Raw genomic sequence first — 7,058 nt, 5'->3', positions numbered from 1 at the left:
AAATATTTACTATTGAAGCTTGAAAAGTTGTGAGTTCTTTGTGTGCAATCTTTCATTTATGCATGTGAGAGGGTTGTCTTTTTTTAATATTTTTACATTGTAGTACTTGTTTTGCTTGTTGGGGTGTTTGCTTATTTAATACATTCCGTCAAGGACAGAAATTACATGCTGGGTTTTTTGTTTTGTTTTGTTTCTTTGTTTTGTTTTTTTTTTCCCCCTAGGAAGTGTGCCTTGGGTTTTTCCCCTATTATTTTCGTTACTTTTTTTTTTCCTCTTCTTTTTTTGGTGGTGGGGGTGGTTATGTTTAAATGAAGTTGCTTTTACAACACCAAAGACTTAATCATCCATTTCCTATATAAAAGGTAGCTACTTTTTTGCATGGACCTCAAGTATATTGTAGTATAGAGGTGGAATTTAAGGAAAGGTATTAAGCAGGCTATGTTTTAGCTTATGGGCAAGTAATAAATTGTATCATGTATCTTGAATGTATCATAGATAAGCTGCTATATAATGATCGCCACTTCAGATAGCTGTGAAATTAGGTGATTAACTAGTTGTTACATAACCTTCTAATTTCTGTATAAGTCTAATTATGTGAAATAGAAGTGGGGGTTTTGATTTTTTACTTTGCTTTTCTATTTGGAGTGTAATTGTAACTACTGTAGTGTAAATGATGGAAAATAATTGTATATGTTAAAAAAATAAATAAATAAACAGAAAAATAAATAAATAAAACAATTTGTTGGCTGATGGATTGATTGCCACTTAAAAAAAAAAAGGAAGATCTCAAATTAATAACCAAGCTTTCCACCTTAAGGAATAAGGAAAAAAGAGAACTAAATCCAAAGCTAGTAGATAGAATAAAATACTAAGTTTCACAGCAGATATAAATGAAATACAGAATATAAAAACAATGGAGTAAATCAATGAAATCAAAAGTTGGTTCTTTGAAGGGCGCCTGGCTGGCTCAGTCAGAAGAGCATGCAACTTGATCTCAGGGTTGTAAGTTTGAGCCACGCTGGATGTAGAGACTACTTAAAAAAATAAAATCTTTATTTAAAAATATGGTTCTTTGAAAAGATCAATAAAATGGATAAACCTTTAGCTAGACTAAGGAGAAAGAGAGAAGATGGAAATTACTAAAATCAGAAGTGAAAATAGGAACATTACTACCATCCATACAGAAAAGATGCTCAACATTAGGAGTCATTAGAGAAATGTAAATCAAAGCCATGAGCTACCACTTCATACCCACTAGGATGGCTACAATTAAAAAAGAAAAAATAACAAATTGTAGCAAAGACGTACAGAGATTAGCACTGTCACACAATTCTGATGGGAATGAAAATTGTGGAGCCAGTATGAAAAACAGTTTGATAATTCCTCAATGATATTAAGCATTGAATGACTCTATGACCCAGCAATTGCCCTCCTAAGAATATACCTAAACAACTGAAAACATATGTTCACATCAAAACTGATAACAAATCTTCATAGCAGCATTATTCATAATAGTCAAAAGTGGAAACAACTTAAATGTCCATCAACCAATGAGTGTTTCTATAAATAAGATATTAATAACCATACAATGGAATATTATTCAACCACAAATAGAAATGAAGCCTCAATACATGTTACAACGTGGATGAATTTTAGAATCAAATACTGAGAGAAAGAAGCCTGACACATAATGTTGCATATTATATGATTCCATTTATATGAAATATCTAGAATAGGCAAATCCATAGATACAGAAAACAGATTAGTATTTGCCCAAGGCTTGGGGTAGGGGGAATGCATCATTACTGGTTAATGGTATGACTTTTCCTTTTGGGAAAAAAGCAAAAACATTCTAGGACTAGATAGCAGTGATAGTGACACAACATTGTAAATATATTAAATATCAACATATTATATAATCAAATGGTAAATTTTATGTCAAGTGTATTCTTACCACAATAAAATAAACAACAAATGGGCAACTTAACCAACTGATCAAAACTAATATTACCATATATACAATATATGGTATACAGTATAGAATGAAAATAAACTATAGGCATACACAACCATTTGATGAACTGCACAAACATAAGTTTGAATGTAAGAAGCCAGACACAAAAGAATGTAATCTGTATGATTTTATTTGTAAAGTTCAAGAATAAGTAAAATAATTTCAATGTTAGGAGTCAGGACAGTGATTATTTTGGAGGAAGATGAGGAGTAAGAATAGAGAAGAGATATGATTGAAACATTTGGAATGTTAGTAATATTTTATCTTTTTAGCCTCGTAGTAGTTATGTGGGTATGTTAATTTTGTGATGAATTTATAATCATTTTGTTTTGTGTGCTATATATTTTTTTAATTTTTTAAATGCTTATTTTTGAGAGATACACACAGAGTATGAGTTGGGGAGGGACAGAGAGAAAGGAAGACACAGAATCCAAAACAGATTCCAGGCTCTGAGCTGTCAACACAGAGCCCTATGTGGGGCTCAAACTCACGAACCACAAGATCTTGACCTGGGCCAAAGTCAGATGCTTAACCAACTGACCCACCCAGGCACCCCTCTGTGTGCTATATTTTAATAAAAAGTTTTTAAAATTAATAAAAGCCCTAATATTACTAATAATGGGAGAGAACATCATGTGCCCCTTGATATAATACACAGAGGGCACAACATCATTTCTGTGTTATTTCCACCAAAAATGCACAGTATGAATTTAATCATAAGGGAATATCAGACAAATGAAAATTGAGAGAAATTCTGTAAAATACCTGGCTGATACTCTTAAAAACTATCAGGTCATCCTCAAAATATTAAAAATAGAACTATTATATGATCCAGCAATTTCACTTCTGGGTATTTACCCAAAGGAAATTAAAACAGTAACTTGTACCCTATGTTTATTGCAGCATTTTTTACACTAGCCAAGATATACAAGACCTTGACCATCAATTAATGGATAAAGATGGGGCATGTGGGTTGCCTGGGTGGCTTAGTTGGTTAAGTGCCCAACTCTTGATTTTGGCTCAGGTCATGATCTCATGGTTTGTGGGTTTGAGCCCCACTAGACTGAGCTGACAGGTGGAGCCTGCTCAGGATTCCCTCCCTGCCCCTCCCCCCCCACCGTCTCTCCCTTACTCATGTTCGCTCTCTCTCTCTCTCTCTCTCTGTCTCTCAAAATAAATAAAGTTTAAAAATTGTTGTATGTACACACACACACACACACACACACACACACACACACTGGAATATTACTCAGGCATAAAAAAGGAAATCTTGCCTTTTGAGATAGCAGAGATGGACCTTGAGGGTATTATGCCAAATGAAATAACTCAGAGAAAGATGAACACTGTATGATCTCACTTCTATGTGAAATCTAAGAAAAAAAAAAAAACCCAAGCTCATAGATGTAGAGAATAAATTGGGAGTTACTAGAGGCAAGGGGTGACAGGGTAGGCAAAATGCATGTAGGAAGTCAACATGTACAAACTTTCAGTTTTAAAATAAATAAGTCCTACATGTGCTAGATAAGCTTCATTCAGGCATGAGTTATACTACTATTGGCTGTGAGTTCAATGTAATGAATCAATAATATATATTAAAGCGTCTTTGAACAGAGACATGCATAAAACAAGGTTATATATTGATCAGTTGATGAAAATATTGTGACTAGAGGCTCACAGGAATTAACCCTGTATTTCCCAGGAGCAATGGTTCAGGATCCACTAATTCAGCGTTGGCAGTGACTTTATAGAGTGTATATAGAGTACAAATAATAGGAATCCACTATTCCATCATAGCACTGATCATGGGTTACAAGTATATGCTTATTTGTATAATTTTTAAATGTCTAAGAAAAAGTCATGGGAGGGCACCTGGGTGGCTCAGTCAGCTAAGCATCCAACTCTTGGATTCCACTCAGGTCATGATCCTACAGTTCATGAGATCGAGCCCTGAGTCAGGCTCTGGTGACAGTGCAGAGCCTGCTTGGGATTCTCTCTCTCTCCTTCTCTCTCTGCCCCTCCCCGCCAAAATAAATAATTTTTTTAAAGCCATGGGATATAATGTACAGCAAGGTAACTATAGTTAGTAATAGTGTATTATATATTTGGAAGTTGCTGAGATTTCATCTTTAAAGTTCTTATTACAAGAAAAAATTGTGGGGCACCTGGGTGGCTCAGTCGGTTAAGCCTCTGACTTGGCTCAGGTCAGATCTTACATTCATGGGTTCAAGCCCCGCATCAGGCTCTGCACTGACAGCTAGCTCAGAGCCTGGAGCCTGCTTCCGGTTCTGTGTCTCCTTCTCTCTCTGCCCCTCCCCCTCTCATGCTCTGTCTCTCTCTGTATCAAAAATAAAAATAAAACATTAAAAAAATTTTTAATACTTAAAAAAAAGAAAAAATTGTAACTAAGTGTGATAGGTGTTAACTAGACCTATTTTGATGATTTCACAATATATATAAATACTGAGTCACTGTGTTGTACAGCTGAAATGCTAATGTCAATTATATCTCAATTTTTAAAAAGTGTCAGATCATAGAAGGTGCAAAAAGACTGAGGAACTATTACAGAGTAAAGGAGACTAAGGAGACTTGACAAGTAAATACTTTATGTGCTCCTCGACTGTATCCTGGACCTAGAAAATGCCATTAGAGAGTAACTGACAAAATTTGAATGAATTACGTCAATGAGATTATTTTATCAGTATTATTTTTTTAATGTTTTTTATTTATTTTTGAGAGACAGAGACAGCACAAGCAGGGGAGGATCAGAGAGAGAGGGAGACACAGAATCTGAAGCAGGCTCCAGGCTCTGAGCTGTTAGCATAGAGCTCGATGCAGGGCTCGAACCCATGAACCATGAGATCATGACCTGAGCCAAAGCCAGATGCTCAACCGACTGAACCACCAGGTGCCCCCAGTATTATTTTTTTTAAGTTTACTTTGAGAAAGGGCACAAGTCAGGGAGGGGCAGCGAGGGAGATGGACAGAGGGTTCAAAGTGGGCTCTGTGCTGACAGCAGAGAACCCGATGTGTGGCTCAAATCCCTAAACCATGGGATCATGACCTAAGCTGAAACTGGATGCTCAACTGACTGACCCACCCAGGCGCCCCTATTTTATCATTATTAATTTCCTGGTTTTGACCATTGTACTACTGGTATACAAGACATTTACATAAATGCAAGAATTCTTCATACTATTGTTCCATTTTTTAAGTCAGAAATTATTTCAAAAAGAGGAATTTTTAATTTTTTAAATCAAACAATATGGAAAAGCAAAAAATAAATAAAATTTTAAAATAACAAATAATAATAATTTAAAAATATATATGGAAAAGCAACCAAGAATCCCAATCAGAGATCTGGGCTTCTTATATCTTGTTGCTTCATCTTTCCCTGGGTACTTCTCTCACATGCATGTTCCCAGTCGGTGCACCATCACATGCATCCATGTTCCAGGCAGCAGGAAGGAGAGGGTAAGGACAGAGAAAGAAAGGAAGGATAAGAAGGGCACAGCCTGGAACTTCCAGGTTCTCACTTAGATCCCATTATATCCCATTGGCCAGAACATCGTTATATCGTCACAGCTACTGCAAGGAGGGCCATGGAATATCCTGATTTGCCCATCTAAAAATTACAGAAGGTTCTTACTATGTTAGAAGGGGAGAATGGAAATTGAAGGGCAACTAGCAGTCTTGGTGAGAGCCTAATCCAGAAAATAGTGGATTTATCTCAGGAAAGCAAGAGAAGAAAGTTTAGTATTAATGGCTGTGCCAAAGGCCTTCAGAACAACCAGTCTTGGTCAGAGCAGAAAAACAGGCATGGCAGGGAACAAATGTGGCTTCGATTTAATAAATGGTATAATGAAAAATTTGGAAAAAATTTTGGTTATTACAAAGTTAAATAGAATTAAAAGAAAGTTGCAATGCTAGGTTTTTGGGGTGATTGAAAGTGACTTTTATGCAAAAAAGCACTATTATTAAGTGGGTTTAATTTCAATTGATTAAAGTTAGAAATTTAAAACAGGTTTTTTTCAATTTTTTCATTTCAATTTACAAAGTTATTTGATATATGAGCCAGTCCTATTTATAACAATTAAATTACCTTAAATATTCAAACTCCATTATCAAATATATTTAATTTTCTTTTTAAATACTTTAAATGCCCCTAGCAAGCACTAAAAAATTAAACAAGTTAATTAAACAATTCTAGTAAATACAGTAAATATGGGTGAATCTGGGGCACCTGGGTGGCTCAGTCGGTTAAATGTCCAACTTTGGCTCCAATTATGATCTCACAGTTCATGGGTTGGAGGCCCGCGTAGGGGTCTGTGCTGATAGCTCAAAGCCTGGAGCCTGCTTTGGATTCTGTGTCTCCCTTTCTCTGCCCCTCCCCTGCTGCTGCTTGCTCACTCTCTCTCTCTCTCTCTCTCTCTCTCTCTCTCTCTCTGAAAATAAATAAATAAACTTTAAAAATTTTCTAGAATATATGAATGAATCTTAAGTCTGCTTAAATGTTCTAATATATATCTTCCTCAATTTGCGATGGGGTTTGGGGTCTTGATAAACCCATCATAAGTTGAAAATATTGTAAGTTGAAATGTATGTAACACATCTAACCTACCAAACGTCATAGCTTAGCCTAGCCTACCTTAAATGTGTTCAGAACACTTAGTAGCCTACAGCTGGGCAAAATCATCTAACACAAAGTCTATTTTATAATGACATTTTGAATATCTCATGTAATTCACCAAATACTGTACTGAAAGTGAACAACAGAATGATTGTATGGGCGTGGAATGTTGTCACTGTATCAGTTGTTGACCCGCATGATCATGTGGCTGACCGGCAGCTGCCACTTGCTGCCACTGCCCATCAATAGGACAGTACCATACTGCATATCACTGGCCCAGGAAAAGGTCAAAATTCAAATCTTGAAGTACACTTTCTACTGAATGTATATCATTTGTGTACCATCATAAAGTTGAAAAATCTTGTAGAAATTCCAAGAGAAAGTAAAGCTAGTAATTTTGAATGAGCTACTAAAGCA

Source organism: Suricata suricatta, chromosome X (genome assembly GCF_006229205.1).
Source record: "Suricata suricatta isolate VVHF042 chromosome X, meerkat_22Aug2017_6uvM2_HiC, whole genome shotgun sequence".
NCBI lineage: Eukaryota > Metazoa > Chordata > Mammalia > Carnivora > Herpestidae > Suricata > Suricata suricatta.
This window is presented reverse-complemented; position numbering follows the sequence as displayed.